Source organism: Pseudorca crassidens, chromosome 8, assembly GCF_039906515.1.
Source record: "Pseudorca crassidens isolate mPseCra1 chromosome 8, mPseCra1.hap1, whole genome shotgun sequence".
Classification (NCBI taxonomy): Eukaryota; Metazoa; Chordata; class Mammalia; order Artiodactyla; family Delphinidae; genus Pseudorca; species Pseudorca crassidens.
The window spans coordinates 80,837,743-80,861,070 of record NC_090303.1 but is presented as its reverse complement, the minus strand read 5'-3'; the positions used below and the strand labels follow the sequence as shown (position 1 = coordinate 80,861,070).

At 38.5% G+C, this 23,328-nt stretch overlaps 1 long non-coding RNA gene across 1 annotated transcript in view; it reads left to right on the top strand.

The window, feature by feature from the left end:
• LOC137229260 (uncharacterized) overlaps positions 1–22,690 on the top strand; it is a 33,663-nt gene extending 10,973 nt beyond the window's left edge. Inside the window, exon 3 of the long non-coding RNA XR_010945611.1 lies at positions 21–22,690. This is a non-coding gene — a long non-coding RNA (uncharacterized lncRNA). The remainder of the gene's footprint in view (positions 1–20) is intronic.
• The last annotated feature ends 638 nt before the right edge of the window (positions 22,691–23,328 follow it).

The window sequence follows — 23,328 nt, the reverse complement described above, 5'->3', positions numbered from 1 at the left end:
TCGTCCTTTTTCTTCTTTAGGGATATGTGTTGGGTTAGAGAGTTAAAGAGGAGTGGAGAGAGAAATGTAAGTATCAGAATTCTTTTTTTTTTTTTAATAATTAGTTTTATTGTTACAAAGCAATGAAGACTTTCAATAGGAGTGTAAGGGTTAAAGCCACTGCTAAATGTCTTTGTTAATGTTTTTTGTGGGTTTTTTTTCCATCAATACTGTTTATGGCAAACACTACTGGCTGGCTGAACCAATACCCATCCATTTCAGCTAGTGATGACCATGTAATACATTTGTGGGTCAGAGCTATATAAGTAGAAGTTTGTTATGTGAGGGGTTTGCTTTCCTGATAAAAAGAGGTACATTGATCTGGCGCCGCATTCTCACCTTTATGCCTTTTGTTCCTTCTTCTCCTGTCTGGAATGCAGACCCAGATACACAGCATCCCTTTACAATCAGGTGGCAGTAAGTATGAGTACATAAGCCTTGCCACTGAAGACGGTGGGGTATGACGTTAAAAAAGAGCCAAAGTCCCCGCATAGCATCTTTGAGAAGCTGAACTAACTTCCCATCTCAAGAATTAACTGTTCTGTGTGAAAGACGAATCCCTGTTTGCTTAAACTTCTCTTTCTGTTTTCTGTTATTTGAAGCTGCATCCACCCACTCCTAATCAGTTTATACTTTTAGACTTTTCAGTTATCTGCCATTAATTGAATGCTTATACTGTGCCAGGCGCAGTGCTAAGTATTTACATATGTTAATTTAATTCACAGGACAGCCATAAGGAAAGTAACACTTTATTACAGATGACATACTGGCATACAGGATGGATGGATCCCTGTGTGACTGGAATGGTTTCATCAGATAGAGAAACTGAAGCAGAGAAATGTTAAACAACTTTGCATAGCTAGTAAGTGGCCATACTAGAATTCAAACAATGTCAGTCATATTACAAAATTTTACAATTTTATAATTTTCAAGACCTAAAAGAAGTTCATTTTAACTTGTATTTGATTTATGGTGAGGCTGAAATTCTTTTCAAATGCATTTGTCATATATTGTGCCCACTTTTCTATCAGGACATTTCTATTTTTAACAATAGCGCTGAACTTCATCCATGTTTTCTATTTGTCATTTGTCACTTTGCTTAGGGGTTTTATTTTATTTATTTTGTCATGCAAAATAATGTATTATGAAGTTAAATTTATTAAAAATCACTTATTCTTTCTGGTTTTTATATAATACGTAGAAAATGTTTAGGCCTCTAAGAACAACATATTTATTCCATAATTTTATTCAAGTAATTTTATAGTCTAATTATTTCTTTTTAAATCTACCTAGGATTTATTTTGGTGTAAGACATGAGGTAAACTACAAATTCCTCAGCTTATTAGAATGTTACCTCTAGCATGTGAAAAAAACAGAAACAAAAAGCAAGACCCTGTGTATTTTGTCTATAACTGAACTTTCCATTCTTTTCTGTTGGTCTCTTATGACAATGAATATCTTTTTCATAAACATAGTCAACATCAAAAATAATAGAGAATTATAGGAAGCACTTCTGTTACATTTAGGAAAAGTAAAAGTATGCATAATGATTCTATAGCTTCTTAAAGTTCTGGAGATCATGGCCAATGTATTAACTTATGAAGCAGAACCAGTAGTATAAATATAGGAAAAGAAAACACAACATTTAAATATTTGCAAAAATCTTTATGACATTAGCAAATCCAAGTGCTGAGAAACTAAATATCAGAACTAATCACAACAACTCAGCAAACTGGTGGAACAAAGTTTAATTATTCCCAAATCATGAGTTTTCTTAAATATCAGTGAGAGCAGATAATGTTTTGAGATTATCATTTGTTTTTTCTATGTTTTTCCTTTATCTTTTCCCTCCCCCATCCACAATTTAAGTAGGTATCAGTTCTGCATTTCATTTCTTCAGAAACATTGACTGAGCAGGAAGCAAAAATGGCTTGTAATATGTTCTGGCTTCTCTTTGTCCAAGACTTTTGAGTAATAATACTTAGGAGAATGTGAAGGGTTTATGGGGGAGGTAAAGGGGGAGTGTGGTGTGTGTTTAGAGCCATAGTACCTTGATATGCATATTATTAAGGTAGTGGAGGTCTCTATAGAAAATTGTAGTCCCTCTCCTTCCTTTGTATGCATTCTGCATTGCAGCTTAGGATGGGTACTTAAAGATAAATAAATATGTTACAGCTGCTCCTGAGGGTGGCGTGAAGCAGGCCAGAGACTCAGGATGCCTCCATGGGGTTAGTGTGAGCCAGGAGGGCCAGGGCTCTGAGTTCTTCGCCTCCTTTTATTTTTTTAACATCTTTATTGGAGTATAATTGCTTTACAATGGTGTGTTAGTTTCTGCTATGTAACAAAGCGCATCAGCTATACATATACATATGTTCCCATATCTCCTCCCTCCTGCATCTCTCTCCCACCCTCCCTCTCCCACCCCTCTAGGTGGACACAAAGCACTGAGCTGATCTCCCTGTGCTATGTGGCTGCTTCCCACTAGCTAGCTATTTTACATTTGGCCATGTATATAAGTCCTGCCAAGTTTTCATGCACTGGTTTTGAAGATCCAAGAGAGGCTCTTCAAATAAGGCTGCGTGACTTTTCCATGTAATGAATTCTGCTCTCTTCCTAAAACAGTTCTTGATATGACTACTTTCAAGTTCTGTATGGCCACTTAAAAATAAATAAATAAATAAAATGGGAAAATGGGAAGAGATTTTTAAGATGTGTTAGACTTTCTCCAATGCAATGTTGACTTTACTTGTATAATTAGAAATTTTTAAAAAGCTGTGCTTCTTAGAGTTAATATTTTGACCAAGGCTACACGTTTGTTAAAAATATAGATAAGTAAAGATGAGGCTTTCTTGTCTGTATCATTTCTTATCAGTAAGCTTGAGAGGGTCTAGGAGACTATTTGTTTTTTCTCTTCCCATTTGTAACATCAAGTTTGGGATTTAGGTTAACTTGAAAGCTATTGAAAGCACTTACATAGTTTTACTGCAATTCTGAACTGTCTGCAATGTTTCTGTTGGCAATTTTAGGTGAACATTTATGGAACATATATCTGGCAGGCCACATCAGTTCATGTATTGAATCAGGTAGTAATATTGTATCTTTTAGCATCTTCTATGCAGGAGGCATAGTGTGATTGACTCTACAAAGAAACAAATGTTAATAATATACAATTTCATAATCCATTTAGGCAAACAAAACACGACATCTTTTAGGAAAAGATGACCATGTTACATAACAGCAGTTCCAGTCTCCTCCAAGATTGTGTTTGTGCAATTAAACATTGGTATCTCTTCACTGATTCACTTAAAATGGTATAGTTTGCCCCTGGAAATTCTTTGTATTTAATTAATTATAAACCACATATCTATTTTAACATGTAAGAATTGTATTCAAATATAAGCAGCATGCAGATCTCAAGAAAACTGTCCTGCTTTTTTGCAATTTTAATCTCCTTTAATGATTAGGATAATCCATTTGGCCATAAATCTAAAATTTATATTTGAGCTGCTTGAATCTATGGATCATCTTCCTGTTTTTGATCTGGGTCTATTCCGTCTACCACATACAGTACTTGCAGTCTTACAGTTTCCTTCCTTGTATACATTCTGTATACAGCTAGTTAAAGAATTCAGTGTGAGCAAAGCATGTTGACCTTAAGCAACATTTTAGTTAGAATGTCTTTAAAAATCTTATCTCCTCTTTGGGGGGTGTGTGTGTATGTCTACATGGGTTTTTATGGATACATTTTAAAAGGAACTCTTTTCTTCAAATAAAAATTTTTAAAAAAACAGTGTTACTGCACCTCTGTTAGCAGGGCACAATTATTTAGAGCCCCCAAAAAAAACTAGAGAAACCATTACCAGTATTTAAAATCAGGAATTTAATGTAGAAAATGAGTTATCAGGTGATGGAAGAAGCTAAGAAGCTACCTAGAGCACTGTGAGGCTCTCCAAAGCTTGGTAAATCCAAAGCCCCCACCACTTGCAGGCTGAAGGACAAACGAGTAGGAGGTATGATCGTAACCCATGGTCTTGAATTTCTGAATGAAGACTGAAGCTGGTGGACTTTTCTGAAAGGAGCTGGAACCTTGAAGGTCATGGTAGCCACCACCAAAGACAGAAAAAGGGTACCTTGGAGTCTCCCTTCCTTCTGCCCTCTACTCTGTTGATGGTGACTGAAGCTTGGAAATGTAGGATCCAGAGCAGAACTGAGAGGAACAAGGGCACGTGTGACAGAGCAGGGACAGAGGGCAATTCAAGTTGTTTTCAGAAGTAGGGATGGACTTGCATTGAACTTCCCAGGCTATTTCTCTTGTCAGTCCCTTGCTCTCACTGTTCTCATCCTGTGGGACAGCCAAAGGAAGCCATGCAGTGGTGATGTCAGAGCTCCTCTGGGGCTTAAATCAATGACAACGGTCTCATTGACTCAATAATGCATCCTGTCGAACAAACCAAGTCACGTGGAAAGTGCTCTATTTTTCCATCGCTTATTTTTGGCAAAAGCATTACATTGCCACTTTGCTTTAGCAATAGCCATGGGGAATACTTTTAGACTATAGGGTAGTATAAACGATCTCCATAATGAAGAAATTTATTTATTTATTCTCTTTGTAGTGGTTCTTTTATTCATAATTTTACTTACATGTGACACATGAAGCTATTGAGCTAATTAAAGTGAAAATAGAGACTAGTTAAATGATGCTGAGAGTTAGCAACTTAAAATTTGGAGATCAAAGAAAAAAGTCAGTGAATCACGGCAGTTGCACTGCTATACAAGAGTAATTTTATAAATCGCAAAGAAACTGAAATTGTTACCACATTGGCAATATTAACAACAGGGGCATGGGATAGCCCTGCTGAAGCCTGATTATCAGGAAAAGATTTGGTATAGACATCCATTATATACAAGGTGCCTTGACCTCAAATATTTTCTGCTTGATTTCTTCCTACTCCCTCAAATATATCCCAATATCAATCCACAAATAATTAAAAAACATTTTTCCAGCATTTTGAAGATATAATTGACTTAGAACATTATATAGGTTTAAGGTGTACAACGTAATGATTTGATACATGTAGATACTGTGAAATGATTACCACAATAAATTTAGTTAACATCCATCACTTCACATACTTAGAAGTGACAAAATCTTAATGGAAAAATGAAGCCACTGGAGAATGACCAGAAGTAGAATTCATGCCTTGACATAAGGGAACTTACGCATTTGCCCTTCTTTTCCACCCAACTTTGCATAGTATAGGGTAGCAAAAACTCAAGCAGAGAGCTGAAGTATTGCGGGGTTGAGTTGTCAAGGGACAGAATCTGGAGCTGCTTAAAAGGCTGTCAAATGTATGTATACTGGAATCCCCAGCTAACAAGAAAAAAAGAAAATGGGAAAGAATCTATACTAAAAATATGTCTGAAATTTCCCAAATTTAGTGAAAAACATAAATTTCAGGTTTAAAATCTCAGAGAATCCCGAGTAGGATTAATACATAGAAAATCATAAGTGTACATATCATAATCTGACGGATAATAAAAAGTAATGAGAGCATCTTGAATGCAACCAGAGCATGTGTGTGTGTGTAGTGAAATCTTATATACAGGGAAACAGTGATTCAAACATGACTGACTTCTCATCAAAAACAATGAAGGCCAGAAGATAATGGAACAAAATCTTTAAAGTGCTGAAAGAAAATTCTCTCAGAATTCAATCTCCGGAAAGAATATGTTTCAAAAAGAAAGGCAAAACGAAGAATTTTCAAATAAATAAAAGTTAGTAATTTACCACCAGCAGACTTGTACTACAAGAAATGCTGGAGGACTTTCTTCAGGTTGAGGGAAAATAATGACTGGGGAATTCAGATCTTCAGGAAGGATTGGAAAGCAGAAGGAAAAATAAATAAGCAGGTACATGTAAAAGAATATCTTTTTTTTTTCTCTTAACTTTTTAAAAAGACCATTGCCTTTTAATGCAAATATTATATGTAAGGTTGTATTGTAGGGTTTATAATGTATGTAAATTTGAAATATGTTAACAATAGCACAGAAGATGGGGTAGATAGGATCATGCTGTTATTAGGCTCTAGCATTTTAGATCGAGTGGAAAAATATTAACTCTAAATAGATGGTAATAAATTAAAGATGCTTATGATAATTATATATAAATTACTTCTAAAAAATCAGCAAAGAGGTGTAGCTAAAAGCCAAAAAAAATTAAAATGGAATCTAGTATTAACTAACCCAAAAGAGGGAAAGAGATCATGCTTTTTATTCTATATAAAACTTTAATAGGGCTTCCCTGGTAGCGCAGTGGTTGAGAGTCCGCCTGCTGATGCAGGGGACACGGGTTCGTGCCCCGGTCTGGGAAGATCCCACATGCCGCGGAGCGGCTGGGCCCGTGAACCATGGCCAATGAGCCTGCGCGTCCGGAGCCTGTGCTCCGCAACAGGAGAGGCCACAACAGTGAGAGGCCCACGTACCGCAAAAAAAAAACAAACAAAACGAACAAAAAAAATTTTAATAAAACATAAGAAAAAATACAAATAAAATGAAAAAGAATAGATCTGGTGGATCAGAATATTGGGAGTGGGATTCAGGAATTTATATTTGATAACAACCCCTGCCCATCCCCCCCCACCCCCGCTAATTATGTTGTTCATCCATGATCGAGACTACTGGTGTAGATAGACCTTACCACCTTTCCCGTGGTTATGAAAGCACAAAGCCTCTCACAAGGCTATTTGCTCCTTCTACAGACACATCACTCAATTGTCAGAGCATCAGGAACCTCAGACTTGTCAGCTGGAAGAAGCTGGCTATGGCCTAATGGTCTGCAACAACTATGTTATCAAAATGACAGCAGTTATGAAAGCCTTGGAGAGTTTAACAGCTTGCTATTTCCTCTTTTATTCTTACATACCTCTTGCTAACTTTTATCTCCCCTCAACTTTTCTGCCTTTTATAGGCATTTGATGGAGACAGAATTATCATAATCTGACACTTCCATTTTTACAGGAAAGGGAGACCTGCGGGGGTATATCAGTATTCTCTGTCGACTCTCACATTTGTGGCCTGAGCAAGTTTGGCCTTGAGGTTTTAAGGACACAAGTCTGTTGCACTTTCTGTATTTATATAAAGTCAGAGCTGTGTGGAAGATGACAATCTGTCAGAAATGCTGGTCCAATGGGGTCAGCAGTGTGTAATAAGGCAAATCATGAGGGGTTGAATATATGCCTGTTTCTTGTGCCTCGAGATGTCGCTTTCCATCACATTGAGGCCAAAAAGGAAACTCTTCAGAAAATATGCTGATCTAAAATCAGGAAAATAATTTATAGTGGTAATGTGCATGGGCTAAGTGTGGAGATTGCATGTACAAATCTCAACCTGGATTTTTTAAAAAGTGGAATTTTTGGATCATAAATGCGTATTTAATGTAATACAAAGAAAATTTTATAATCATTTTGGAAATACTGATTTTTTTTTCTAGTAGCCTTCTAGGATGGCAGATACGTTTCCGTATGTCCAGGTATATAATCTCATAGGAATCCTCTAGGTTCTTAATTTAATATCCTGATTTAGGGTTATGTCTACTTAATTTAATTTTTCTACATCTGACTCTCTGAGTTGGGATTTTGTCCCACCACTCAGTATTTATTGAGTAGCTAATGTGTTTCAGACTCTGTGCTAGGCAGTTGGGATACTGTCTCCAACCTCACATCTCTCAGTCCAATCAGGGATGCCCACAATTAGAGACAGTTATGCGATACTGTGTTAAGTACCATGATAGGGAAGTACAAGCACATAGGAAAGTGTACGTAATTCAGACTTGGGATGTCAGAGAAAGCTTCCTGAGAGATGTCATCTTTAAGTTGAGACTTAAAGAATGATTAAGATTAATGGGGAAAGAGGAGGAGTACAGAAGAATGTTCCAGGAAGGGGAACCAGTATGTGTAAACCCTAGAGGTAGAGAGAGCATAGAAAATTTAGTAACCCCCCCAAAACTCAGGCTATCTGAAATAAGAGGTTAGGTAAAGCAAGAAGGTTAATTAGTGAGAGAGAGAGAGAGAGAGAGAGTAGATGCCAGATCATGGGAAATGTTTAAGTGATATCAGGAACTTGTTGTAATGACCAGAGTGATTACAGTGTTTTAAGGGCAGAATGGCATGGTCAGACTTGTACTGTAGAAAGATCACTCTGGCTGCAGTACAGAGAATGGACTGGAAGTAAATTTGGAAGGACCGGGGTCAGGAAGGTCAGTGTGGATATTGTTAGGTAATCCACATGAGAGGTAATGGTAACTTGAACTAGGGTGATGACAAGGGGATAGAAGAGTACAGATTCCTGAAAATTTAAATGGCAGAATTGCAGGACTTGCAATATAAGACAAGGGTCCCTGGAATCTAAACTGAGTTATCAACGACGTGGATATCAATAGGAGTTCGTAGAAGTGATTTCAGTAGAACTGAAATCACTGTGAAGTAAAACAGTGTTAAGGGAAGTAACACAGTGAGAGAGCTGGAAGAGAAACAGTTTGTACACAGGGTAGGACTTTGAGGTTAAGGTTTCAGAGGTGGAGAATTGTCAGGTGATGATAAAGCCCAGGATGTGGCATTGGGAGCGTGTGACTGAAGGTGAGGGATGTGAAGATCACTGGAGAGGCAGTAGGCACGGCACTGGATGAGATTCCCACACTAAAAAAGAAATTCTTTTTAAGTGAAAATTGAGGCTGTGATGAAAATCATGAATCAGGCATAAACGCTTCAGTGAATGAGAGGGAGTTACCAGGAAGTTAGGAGGTGACAGAGGGAAGGAGGCGTAGAGGCTAGCATAGACCAGATGACATCATGGTAAGTGAGCCAGCCTGTATTTCTCAGGAGAAACAAGCAGAGAAAACTTTCCTTCAGTAACATTCTTCCCTTGCGTGCCAGATCTCGTGGACAGAAGTTGATGAGCGCAGTAGCTGCTATTTCCTAGTTACATCTTGACACTTCAACCCCAGCTAGCCTCTGCTCTCTCACAACTGTCTCATCCCTTCGAATCCCAGATCTCCTGGTGTCCTACTCTAATGGCTTCCCCTTTTCTAACATTTACAGCTCCTTGGAAATGTGTGCAAGCAGGTGTCGTGTGTGTGTGTGTGTGTGTGTGTGTGTGTGTGTGTGTGTGTGTGTGTGTGTGTGTAGGGGAGGTGATGGTCATTCTACCTGTACAGTTTTTGTGTTTAGTGTTTGACTCATAGAAATGATGATCCTTTGGGTCCAGGAGAGAAAAAAAATGAGTCATTGTCTGAGAGGTCAGCTAAGTGTACAAAATCAGTATTGTACTTATAGAGATAGAGATAGAGATATAGATAAACAGATAAGCTCTAAAGGTTGAGCGTGTGAGGAGTTAGAGAGTCACGAAGAGCAGTACTGAGAGGAGAGATGGTCGTTCTCTACGTTGTTCTAGATCAGTTGCTGTGTTTGAGATTCTGGACTCTCAGGACTTCACTGGAGCCAGAATGAAATCATGTCTGCAGAAGTCACTCTTCCTGTTGATGGGGTATGGGAGAAATGAAAGTGGGTTAGAAGGGAAAAATAGTATTTATAGAAGCGATCGTCATGAGGGCCTCTTATTCCAACAGTAACTGCTGTAAAATAGGGAAAGCAGAGCCTTTTACATGTGTCCAGACTGTGAGATCACTGAGAGCAAAAAGTGTGTCTTATTGTCTTGTCTTTGCCTTTAGGGGTTTCTGCAATGTGATTATAATGTTTTGAGGTGTGAATTTACTTAGCATTTTCTGCTTGGGATTCAATGAGTTTTGAATCTAAATATTAATGTCCTTTAGCAGTTCTGTAAAATCTTTAGCCATCATCTCTTCAAATATCTCTGATATCCTTTTTGGAATTTGAATGGCTGCATATTCCTTTTCGTCTTACCCTCTACCTACTCTTGCTTTCACTTTCTGGATTTCTTTTCCCTGCAGACTTGATCATTCTCTCTTCAGCTATGCAAATCTGCCGTATAATCTTTTCACTAGGTTTCCTAACTTTAATGTTTGTGTTTTCAGTTTCTTAAAGTTCTCTTTTCTAAAAATTAAAGCCAGGACTACCTTCGATTAAAATTTCCACTCAAACTTTCTTCAGACAATCAAAGTGGTGATGATTGGGGCTGAAGCTCAGGTGAAGGCTTACTAATGATTATAAATCCTCAGAGGCATCAGGTTCTAGACAGACAAACTTCCTTGTTATTCTCTTCTAAAGAGAGGATTTAATTCTCATCCACCTTTACTCTGAGGGTTGCGTGTGCTGGGGTCCAAGCTGTTTTCAGACTTTAGCCTTTACCTCCTGCCTGCTTATACCCCCGTCCTGCCATGGGGTTGTCAGAAACCACTGATAACAAAACTAATTTTGTCACTTACCTCCCACCGTTCTTGCTTTCACTTCAGATTTGGACTCTCTATTCCTCAATTTGGGGCCAGATCTGCTAGGCTTTTTAAAAGAGTTTTTGATGTTGTGTCTAGTATTTCTGTTGTTTCAGTAGGAGGACCATTCAGGGTACCTAACTTGAAAGCCTTTGAGTTCACCGTTGAGCAGCAGGAAGTCAACTTCTGAGAGAGAAAACATACGAGGACCTCCTCAGAGGTGGATGGTAAACACTACTGGGAGTGATATGAGCGGGGTGTGGCATAGCTACCCAATGCACTCAGGATAAGGCAGAAATCTAGTCTTTGATGAGTGTGGAGGTATGATCAGGGACTAAGACAATGGTGGTAAGAAAAGGCTGGCCTCACAGCCTTGTAATTCAACTATACTCCAATATAAAATTAAAAAAAAAAAAAAGAAAAGGCTGGCTTGTGTCAAGGAAACATGAAATGTGCCTCACAGAAAGAGTGCATTTTATATTATCATGGAGAAAAAATTGCCTCTCATCAACAAGTGATTGAGAGATCTGATCTAGACAGAGATCTAAATTGAGTGCATTTTATATGATTCAGTAAAATATCCTTCTTTTATTAAACAGGAGAAAATATGCTAATCATAATTAATATGAAAGTAAATAATAAATTTGAATCTTATCTTTGAATTTAATGTTTATTCCTTGGAAAGGAAAAAGTGCTATAAAAGCAGAAGAAACTAGAGTGAAAATTAAACTTAACATGGGACGTAAAGTAAAATGATAGTACTGCTTCATCTTTGTGGGAAAAAAGAGAGAGATAAAGGGAGTGGTTGTGGTTATGAAGGAGAAAATGGGTAGTATGAACGATAAGGAAAGAAGATAGAAATGGCGAACAGACACATGAAAAGATGCTCAACACTGATCATCAGGGAAATGCAAATCAAAACCACAGTGATATGTCATCTCATACCTATCAGAATGGCTATTATCAAAACAGACAACAAACAAGTGTTGGCGAGAATATGGAGAAAAGGGGCATTCCTGCACTGTTAGTGGGAATGTAAATTGGTGCAGTCACTATGGAAAACAATACAGAGTCTCCTCAAAAAACTTAGAACTAGAACTGCCATACGATCCAGCAGTTTCACCTTTTCACAAAAGATATCTGCACCCCTTTGTTCACTGCAGCTTTATTTACAAGAGCCAAGATGTGGAAGCAACCTAAGTGTCCGTTGATAGATGAATGAACAAAGAAGATGCGGTGTGTGTGTGTGTGTGTGTATGTCACACACACACAATGGAATATTACTCAGTCACTAAAAATATGCGAAGTCTTGCCATTTGTGAAAACATAGATGGATCTAGAAGGTATTATACTAAGTGAAATAAATAGGACAGAGAAAGACAAGTACTGTATGATATCACTTATACGTGGAATCTAAAACACAAAACAAACAAACTAAAAGGAAAACAGACTCATGGATACAGAAAATAAAAGGGTGGTTGCCAGAGGAGAGGTGGCTGGGAAGGAGCAAAAGAGGGGAAGGGGAAGGGTTTATACCTTTAGAGGTATAAACCTCCAGTTATAAAATAATTAAGCCATGGGGATGGAGTATCCAGCAGAAGGAATATGGTCAATAATATTATAACTTTGTATAGGGGCAGATGGTTATTAGACTTATCGTGGTGATCATTTCATAATGCATGCAAATGTCAAATCACTGTGTAGTACGCTTGAAACTAACATAATATTGTATGTCAACTGTATTTCAATAACATTTTAAAAAGATAGAAATGGCAGGTAATATCATGAGCAAAAAGAGAACAAAAGGATAAATGTCAGATAATACAAAAGGAAAGAAGACTAGGAGAAACACACACAGTGAAGATGCTGGAAAAACTAAGAGACTGCCTGAAGAAAAAAACTGATAAACCAAAAAACATATAGAGGTAGAGGAACAGAAAATTAAAAGAGGAAAAGAATTCAGAGGAAAGATGAGAAATGGAAATGCTGAGGAAGGAAAGGAATTGTAGTCAGTAAGTGTGTGTCCGTGGCTTTTGGATTAGTTGTGACAATGTTTATGCATGTCTCCAAACAACATGATTCCCAGCCTTTGGGGGAACTTACTGATTATCCATCCACAGGGAATTTAGGTGTTTTTTTCTTAGTAGCCTGGAACAAAATGGATAGGAAGTGAACAGTAACCTTCCGATGGGCAGTGAAACAAACTTTCAAAAATAATATTTGCTTAGAATTTTTTCTTTTTTATAGGATTTGAATTCCTTCTTAAAATTCTTTAAACTGATTTTTTAAAAAGAATCTTTTAAATAATATGTAATTTGAATAAATAAAGGAAAAAAAATTTTTCCTACTCTTTCATAGACTCTGCAAAAACAGGTATTGAGGACCCACTATGTTTGGATCCCTAAATAAGCAGGCCCCATAAGATTTTAGTCTGTGATACATAATTACATGTCAGACAAAAACATTCGATCCATTTATTTGAAAACAAAACATTTACAATCTGATTCTCTCATTTGTACAATGTACTTAAAAGTATTTTCAGATATACTCTAAGTTTGCAAATATGCAAAAATGTAATTACTTGGATGATTTCCCACAGACATTTGTTAGTTTTGAAGGGTTTAAAGTTTACCTTCATTAAAAATGTATGAGGATGGTCCTCTCAAAAGAGACTTAGATTTACGATGGCAGCATTTCCGCACGTCTAACTCCCGCTATGGACATTGCCATTAAAATGACCAATGGATAATTTAACCAAAAAGGAAGGAAAAGAAAGAAATAAACCCTTCATTAGTGCACTTTAATATGGAATAGTGGGCTTCCCTGGTGGCGCAGTGGTTGAGAGTCTGCCTGCCGATGCAGGGAACGCGGGTTCGTGCCCCGGTCCGGGAAGATCCCACATGCCGCGAAGCGGCTGGGCCCGTGAGCCATGGCCGCTGAGCCTGCACGTCCGGAGCCTGTGCTCTGCAACGGGAGAGGCCACAACAGTGAGAGGCCCGCGTACCGCAAAAAAAAAAAAAAAAGTAAAAAATGAGCCAGTGCCTAGTACATAATAGCAGCTAATATTTATAGAGTACTCAGTGTTAATTCATATTAATTTGAGGATCTTCCACAAGTGATGAGAATTAAATAAAGAACAGATGAGTGACACTAGTGAACATTAATTACTTTTGTGTTTATCTTTTAATCTCATACTTTCCCAGAACAATTCCTTTCTTTTATTCAGAATCTTGTAATGTTCCTAATGAAAGTTGAACTTTCGTGATTAAGATTCAGAAACAGTAGTACATTTTCAAATATTTATGAAATGAAAAAAATAATTCTGTCACAGAATGGTCACTTAAATATAGTCACTTTAATTCTGCAGACAAGCCCAAAACCTCTATTTACTGGAGTGAATCTTATAACAATGAATTGTGACGGAAGTGGCAAGTGAGGTTTTTGAATACTAGAGTGTTTTCTTACTTCCAGCATTTTGAGTATTTATACTGTATATTTCACCTATTATCAATAAATGAAAAATTATCTGACACGTATTAATTAAACTCTCTTCATCTTCAGTATGTCTACAGGTAAGCAGATCTTTCTGTGGTTTGTGTCATTTTCACTACAAGATTAAGGCTTTAAATTTTAATATTTGGCACTAGTACATCTGTCAGAATTCATTTTAACTCATCCATAAACATGTCATTTGCATGTTGATTAACTGTCACAATCTCCTCTGTAACAATCTCAGATTGGAATTGCACATAAGTCACAACTGAACAGATTTCTATTAATTCCAAAACCTCATATGAAATAATTGTTGTTTTTCTGAAGAAAATCTGTAGCCAGTGTGCAAATTATACATTTTGTTTATATAGTGGATGTTTTAATTATGCATTTGTTTATACATAAAACTTGGATTTCCAAATCAAGGACTATAAATATAAAAAAGATCTAGCCAAACTAAGACGCAAACCTCATGCGATCAAATTCAACAGTTTGGCAGCGGGACGCGGTAAATTGATCCACCCTGGCAATCCGACGCAGTGCATTTCCTACTGTAAGGCAGGAGAGGGCGCTCTTCCCCACAGTATTTTGGTTTAATCCTCCAGGAGCAAATCAGGTGTGAGAAGCCAGCCCAGTCAGAGGAAACACCGCACAAGTTCAAGCAGCATCTTGGCGGAGTCCTACTGGAGACCTTGAGAAACTAAATTAGACCTATCATAGCTCCGGGCGGGAGGACCTTTCTCAGTTCTGTTGAGGTTCTCAGAGATTCCAAATAGCTTTGGAGGAATACTGAAGTTACAGTGTCCACTCAGAACTTAAAAAAGGAGGGTTTCAACCCAGTAAGTGCATCCAAGTGCATTCCCAGCCAGCAATCTTAAGAGTTCTGGAGGCAACCTATACTAACTTGATGAATGCTTTCTGACTAGATTTCCCTAGGTAATTAGGGCAGCATTTACTCCTGAGTAGGGTTCTAGAAGGTGGAGGAATTCACAGCTCTGAAAATGCAGTAGACATTGAATTTTGGATCCCTTCCTTCACATGTCCTTTAACAGTTTGAAATACAACATTAAAGTTCATGATCTCTGGAGGGTTGAAGCTTTGAACTATCTTTGCCCTTTAAAGAATGGTTCTGGCTCTATGTTTTGGGAACTCAACAGTTAGAATTCTCCCCCATTATTTTAATCCTCCTTTAAATTGCACTGTGATTGTCATGAGCCTCATTTCTTAAAGTAGTATTGATAGCATGGAAACATTTATTTATTTTAGTTAACAATGAGAGGGATATTCGCATACTCCCAGCCTTAAGAGTGAGTGACTATACCAATAACTTTTAGGTCTATTTTTAACTGAACTGTTACCTTTAATCCTGTCCTCTGAGTTAGTTTTATGTAACTCTACATTATAGGGGCTTTGAGATGCTCATCCTTTTATCCCAGTCACTGTTATTAATGCCCAAAGAACACTATGTTCTTGATTTTAGCAAATCAGTGGGCATTTCTTAGTTTCAGCAATAGGCTGAAAGTAAAAACAGGGTTGACACTTAATTGTGACAGGATGAGTTAAATAGTTCATATTAAATTTGTTCTCAGAAATAAATGAAAAAAACATCTATAAACATAGGTTATCATGTTGAAATGATACATCTTTCAATAGGTTTCTAACATTCAGAAAATAATTGAAGGGTTATGTATGTTTTCAAAGAAAAGTAAGTAAAATGGAATGAAAAGGCATTTATTGGCAAATTGACCTCCAGCTAAAATCTTTAGCTAGGGAGGCAGTTTGCGCCCTAGAGGAAAAAGCAGGAAGGTGAGGAGCCCTGGGTCCTGGGTTTACCATTAATTAGCTGTATCACTGTGATGTTTATTTCCAGTTCTGAGTCTCAGGCTACAGAGTTGTCAAATGTGCAGGATGGGGCATTGCAGGTGGAAAAGTCATCTGAGGAGTTAAAATTATTCACACTTATATGGTATTTATTAGAACAAATAAAAACATATATATGTATCTATATTTATATAGGTATAAAGAAACTAATGCCTGTATGAGAGATTTAGATAGATATAGATACACACACGTGGCCAGTAAGGCAATATGGTGAAACAGGAAGTAATGGGTAAGAAAGGAAGGAGAAAAACAATTTGTGGGTAATATTGCTCTTCTATTTTTTCCTGGCAAAGTTACGTCCAAGTTACTTGAGTTAAAAGGAAAAAAAATTATGTAAGAATTATTTTCGTCCCATGGAAGTACGTTTTGTTTCACTTCCAAATTGAATGAATTACTTCGACTTAAGTACTTAAGTCAAAATCTCAAGGATATTTTTTTCCAGAAACTAATACATAAATTTTACAAAGCACTTTTCCCCAACATCTTTTCAAGTTTAAAAGGCTACAGCTTTGGGCCTCCCTGGTGGCTCAGTGGTTGAGAGTCCGCCTGCCGACGCAGGGAACGCGGGTTCGTGCCCCGGTCCGGGAAGATCCCACATGCCGTGGAGCGGCTGAGGCCGCAATAGTGAGAGGCCCGCGTACCGCAAAAACAAAAAAGGCTACAGCTTTGCCTGCAGTCCTACACTTGTGCACATCTCCTAACAACTGACCCATTTATTTCCTGGGTCCAAGGCTATGTCTTACGGCCCCTCCCCTTCTCCCCCCCCCCACCTCTTTCCCTGGCTCACTCCCCCGCCCTGACCATCTCTCCTTAGGCCCACACTGTTCTTTCCTCGAGGTCCCCTGATCCATGAGTCTCCTTTACCATCTTTCTTGATCTGTTTCTTAGTTTGTCTCTCTGCCTTTTCTATTTTTTTCTCTCCCTTTCCCTTTGTCTATCTCCTTTCTTGTTTCTTCACTGAGGACAATGTAAAATGGACCTATAGTTTAAAAATAAATGAATAAGATTGTGTTTCCTGTTCTAATTTCAAAATAAGGTAAATTGTTTCCACGTTTCTTTCATTTTTTATTTCTTTGCTGTACGCGGGCCTCTCACTGTTGTGGCCTCTCCCGTTGCGGAGCACAGGCTCCGGACGTGCAGGCTCAGCGGCCATGGCTCACGGGCCCAGCCGCTCCGTGGCATGTGGGATCTTCCCGGACCAGGGCACGAATCCGTGTCCCCTGCATCGGCAGGCGGACTCTCAACCACTGGGCCACCAGGGAAGCCCTCCATGTTTCTTTTAAAACAGCAATCAAACCACAGTAATTAAAAGAAGGCTCTGTGCAATGTGTGGGTGTGCACACGCACGTGAGTGTGTGAGCGTGCACACTGCACTTGTGTTGTTAATCGGATATCTGTTCAGGAGGGCAGTGCAGTCCTTCCGTTAAGACAACAATGCAGTGTCTCTGTTTGCTCTTCAGGACCCACACTCCACCCTCCTCTCCGCTGGTCACACCCCCTTGAGGCTAACCTGCCTGAACGAAGTCAACAGAGATCCTGGTCCCTCAAGTCAGGTTTAGCAAATGGGAATTCTGGGAGGATGCAGGAAGAAGGTCACTGCTCTGTGCCGGCTGACCCACTCTTTCTTTCTGAGTTTTGGTAATTTTACTTCCCACCATCTCTTTAGCTTGGGTTTCTGCCCTGTCCTTTCACTTCCCCTTTTAATTAGATTTTTGATAAATAAACCCTCCTCAAATTATCCTAGTTCAACTGTGTCATAGGTAGCCTGTTGGAAACCTGGTGGACACAGCAACCTTCACTCATGTATTCATTCATTTAGTAAATATTTTTTCAGTGCCCACTAAGTGTCAGGCTTGGCACTGAGCTTCAGGGATATAAGTAGTTGGCAAAAAACAGTCACAGCCTCTGACCTCATGGAGATGAAAATTTAGTTTGGACAGGTTTTTCCACCACTGTGGGTGGACGACATTGATTGAACTTACCTTTTTTTCATTCCATACTCGATAAAATCTAGCTCAAACTCAATGTAAATGTCACACTCCAAGCATTGTAAGCAGTTGCTTTATCTCCTTAGAATACTTCCTAATAGATGTTCTGCTGGAGTACATGAGGGAGCAGACACGAGCACACTAATTAGCTACCAGCATGGTCCACCAGTTGGAGTTGAAGTCTGCAGCAAAATTCCCTCTTGCTTGGGGGAGGTCAGTCTTTGGTTCTATTCAGACCTTCAACTGATTGGATGAGGCCCACCCAGTGTATGGAGGACAGTCTGCTTTACTCAAAGTTCACCAATTTACATGGAAATCTCGTCCAAAATCACCCTCACAGAAACATCACATTTAATATATCCTCCAAATGACAAACTACATCTTTACACCTGAATTAAATAATGAAATATTTCAGGTCAAATACATTTTGAAAATTTAAGAATTTAAGTACATATTACATGACTATGACGTGCATGGCTCTTTGCTTGATACTGGCCTTACACAGATGAATGACATAGACATATTTCCCATATTCATAGAACTTAGTTTGATGGTAAAATAAACATATTCATGAGATCATATGGTTTTTATATGCAACATGAAAAGAAACAATTGAAATTTTCTCCACTCAGTGTCACAGGTACACATTTATGAAACTGATTTCTTCTTTTATTCACAATGCTTATCCTATAACTGTTCCATCAGCTTCCCTGACCTTTTTTAACAGATATATCTGCAAAGACCACAGCTGTGTTATCAGGACCTCAACACTGTCGCTCGTTAATTTGGATGAGTTACTGTAATGCTCAGAGCCTCTGTGTCTTCATTTCTAAAGTGAGTATGAAAATTTCTATGTTGTCACAATGGAATGGTAATGTGATTGACAGAGAGACACAAGGTTTTAGTGGCAAATGGAAAGGAAATTTACAGCAACGGGAAAAACAGAGAATAGTTACGGAAAGCAAGGGTTTACACAGTGAGGTTTCAGAGACCAGGATGGCTTCTCGTACTGCCCCACATTCCAATGAGATTATGCAGCTTCGGGTGTGCTGCCTGGGTGGAGTGAGGATCCTGCTAGCTGGGAGAAACTTGCTTTGCCATTTTCAAGAGTGTTTTAATACCCTATTACTGGTATCAGTCAGGCTGTCCTGGGGACTCTGGCTATATGCCTGCCTCCTGACTAGGTGCAAATAACTAGCACAAAACAAAATTAGCACCTTCCTGAGTGTTTACATGGAGGTGGGATGAAGCGAGGTTCTATTACCCATGATCAGGCTTCAGCAGGCCTGGGCTTCAAGCTCTAGGAGGGTCCCTACTGCAAACAACTAGCTCACAAAGATTCGATGTGGAAACGTTTAAAGCACCCGGCCCATCGTGGGCACCCAATCAATTAAAAACTAGAATTCCGTGACATGAATAATATTGGTCATGTTACTATATTACTAAAACGACAAGAAAAGATAATATTCTATGAGCTGGGTTCTCTTTATTGCTAAAGTCACTCCTAACAGCAAGTTATTATTGTTATTGTTATCGTTATTTGTTATTCGGTATATTATTATTTAATATACTATACTTAGAGTATATTCGGATTTTTCATATTCCCAACCTCGTACATTTTACTATATCCCAAGTTTCCTAAAAAAGCAATACTTCATCTTTGAATGTAACTAATACTGGTGGTTACATAATATTTTATTCTTTATTTTTCTCAGGAACAACAGTGTGTATGCTTAAAGATGATTATTCAAATATTTAATTGGTTTTAGTCAGAATGAGCTTTCTCTTGATTTTCTTCATGTCAAGAATAGCAAACTATACTATTTTTGAATGCAAATCATATGTTTTAAAATGCCATTCAGTTGCCTTACATTACAAATGAAAACATGCAAAACTTGTGATTGTGTTTTTATATATACGGTTTTAATACTTTTTTAAAAATAAATTTATTTTATTTTTTGGCTGCATGGGGTCTTCATTACTGTGCGCGGGCTCTCTCTAGTTGTGGTGAGCGGGGGCCACTCTTCTTTGCAGTGCACGGGCTTCTCATTGCGGTGGCTTCTCTTGTTGCAGAGCACAGGCTCCAGGTGCACAGGCTTCAGTAGTTGTGGCTTGCAGGTTCCAGAGCGCAGTCCCAGTAGTTGTGGCACATGGGCCCAGCGGCTCCGTGGCATGTGGGATCCTCCCAGACCAGGGCTCAGAACCCGTGTCCTCTGCATTGGCAGGTGGACTCCCAACCTCTGTGCCACCAGGGAAGCCCAATACTTTCTTTATATAGGATGCCATATTTATGTTTTCCACAATCTAGATATAAAACCACTTTATATTCAACTCCAATTATTCTTACAACATGAAGAAACTGTTAATAGGGACTGCTGTCTGTCAGTAAAATTAAGAAATGATTAAAGTATAGAGTATGAATGCAAACTTCATCATGCCACACCACTCAAATAGCATGACACCTCACGCAAACACATACCATCATGTACACACATACACACCTGAAATACTCCGTTGACTTTATATATGTGTCGGGATAGAGTCAAAACCCTTTACCATGCCTATGAGGTCTTTCATGATCTGGCTCCATCACTGCTCTTTAGCCCCACTGCATTCTGCAATTCCTTGGCACTCTCTGCTTTAGCCACAGTGACCTCCTTTCAGTCTCTCAACTGATCATACCCTCTCCTGCCACCATACCTTTAAGACATGGATGTTCTTCTACCTGGTGCATCCTCCCTTCCCCTGTTGAGTAGTTAACTTCTAAGAATTCTTCAGAACCTCTTTATAGAAGTTCTCTTTGACCTTCAGGCTTTCATGAAGTCTAAGCATCACATAGCTCACCATCAAATTTGTCTCCACTGCAATTTCACATTTGCTTGTGTAAGCACTTTCTGTGCCAGCTTCCCCATCCCCATTAGACCCTGGGGTTTGTAGGGGAGAGTCCTTGTCAGTTTCTGCTCACCATTACATTCCCCCAGAGCCCAGCACTGTGCTTTGGAGAAGCTTGATAAATATTTGTAGAAAGGGTGAAAGGTGAATATGAGCCGTGTGTGAAAGCATGTAATGTTGGCCAAATTTCCAGCTCATATGTTAGTGCAACTGAACATCAGAAGACATAATAGATGGTTTAATTTATCTGTTTGGAGTACTGAAATGTAAAGATTTCGGTGAATGAAGTGTGATTCGTTCCTGCCCCTGCTTTTGATTCCTTAGGGAATCATTTGCCGAGTGCCTTTGATGAAAATATTTGCATTTTGCTTAATTTTTGTTTGTTTTCTTGTTGTCCTCGGGGAGCGGAATGCCTGTCTGACTCCCCCTGACAGATCAGCTATGGCAGGTCTGCTGTTATAGAAAATTCTCCACCCCAAAGGCTGTAGATCTCCTGCAGGGAAGACTGAGCAAATGCTGTCATTAGCAGCCATGCAGTGCTGAAGACATGCAGTGAGAAAATATGTCAGGCATTGTTTCAACGTACAGGTTTTAGCAGAAAACCATGAAGAATTTTCAGGATATTGATTACAGATTAAAACAACAATAACCTTTAACTTAAATCCTGAGAGTTCCTCTTGTCATTTTTATTTTCTTATTTTTCTTGTCAATTAAAAAAAATTCATGCATATGCCCCCATATTTTTTAGGGAAAGATGCTTTCATCAGAGAATATTTTAGCTCTACTATTTCACTTCACTTTTTACATAGTCTATTTCATATTTCTTGTTTTAAAATCATCAAAAGAAACCTTCCTTAAAGCTAGGACAATAGGCATATAGAGCTTCCTGAGATAAGATCTCTTTTTTCTTTTTTTTTTAAATGTACGTGTAAGCACACTGCACTGTTTTGTGCATAACCGTCAGTGAATATTTGTTGAATTAGTAAGCACTTAAAATAGTGACATAATCTGTACACTTCTCTAATAAATCATTCTGAGAAACAGTAACATTTCATTTAATTTGGTCAAGACAAAAATGTCTTTTACTATTCAAAACTATCAACTAGAGTAATAATCCTTTGCTCTGTATGGGGCAACAAAGTTGGGTGAATGGACTGATTTGACCAAGAATGAATTCCCTTGAAAATAACAGTAATGAGAATAATAGTCAAGATTAAAAGCAGATTGTTGATGGGGTACTTCTGAGATAATTGTCTTCAAGATCTTTTCTTTCAGGTTATTATACTTCAGGGTATATCTATGCTTCGTTGATAATTAAAGAAGGACTTGAAAGGAATTAAAACATTAGAGGTTCAAGTGTAAGACATAGTAAGAAAGGAGCCACAGAATGATTACTGAATACACTGGCATCTAAATAAATAGTTATAATAGAAATTCTCTTATCTGATGAGTAGAACCTGTTGTTGGTTACATCACTGAAAAGCAGTGAATGTGAAGAAGCATTAAAAAGTGATTAATACTTACCTTAAATATTGTATTTTAATCTAAAACATACAAATTTATTGTTTAGTCACCAATCTTTTGAGATGAGGCCAAGAATTTGAGTGGTGTCTTCTGATTGAAGGTCCTCATCTTCTTTTTTACACAAACCACACCCATAATGCATCATTCACATTTCCAGTTTGAGTTTCATCATAGTAGAAAAAGAAGTTAACACTTGTAAAGCAATCTAAAAGTGTAAGCATTTTAAGTTTTTATCATAACATTTTACAGTTGTCTCATCAATTTTTATATAATGTTAATTTATGTAATTACAGTGACAAGAACAACTGGCTTTCACAGGGAAAGAAACAAGCACAACTGATTTTGACTTTGGTAAGTAACATAGGTCAAGGAGCAAGAAGAGAGCAGGGCTTCCCTGGTGGCGCAGTGGTTGAGAGTCCGCTTGCCGATGCAGGGGACACGGGTTCGTACCCCGGTCTGGGAAGATCCCACATGCCGTGGAGCAGCTAGGCCCGTGAGCCATGGCCGCTGAGCCTGCGCGTCCAGGAGCCTGTGCTCCGCAACGGGGAGAAGCCACAACAGTGAGGGGCCCGCGTACCAAAAAAAAAAAAAAGAAGAAAGCAGAAGAGCCCAGGTTACCTAGAGGATAGTCTATCAGCGATTGGACAGGTCATCTGCAGCCTGTGTTTTACAGGTGGAATGAAGAGCATTAGTGAATCCAACTTTGGTTAATTCTAATCAAACAATTTTCTTTTAAAAAATTACTTTTCCTTACTTTAAAGATAACATTAATTATAGAAATTTTAAAAAATATGAAAATAAAACCCACACAAACACAATGCACCACTTGGAAAATCACTATAAATATTTTCCATCATTTCTTCAGTCATTCTATTTATTTATTTATTTATTTTTTGCGGTACGCAGGCCTCTCATCGCTGTGGCCTCTCCCGTCGCGGAGCACAGGCTCCGGACGCGCAGGCTCAGCGGCCATGGCTCACGGGCCCAGCCGCTCCGCGGCATGTGGGATCTTCCCGGACCGGGGCACGAACCTGTGTCCCCTGCATCGGCAGGCGGACTCTCAACCACTGCACCACCAGGGAAGCCCTCTTCAGTCATTCTAAATCCATA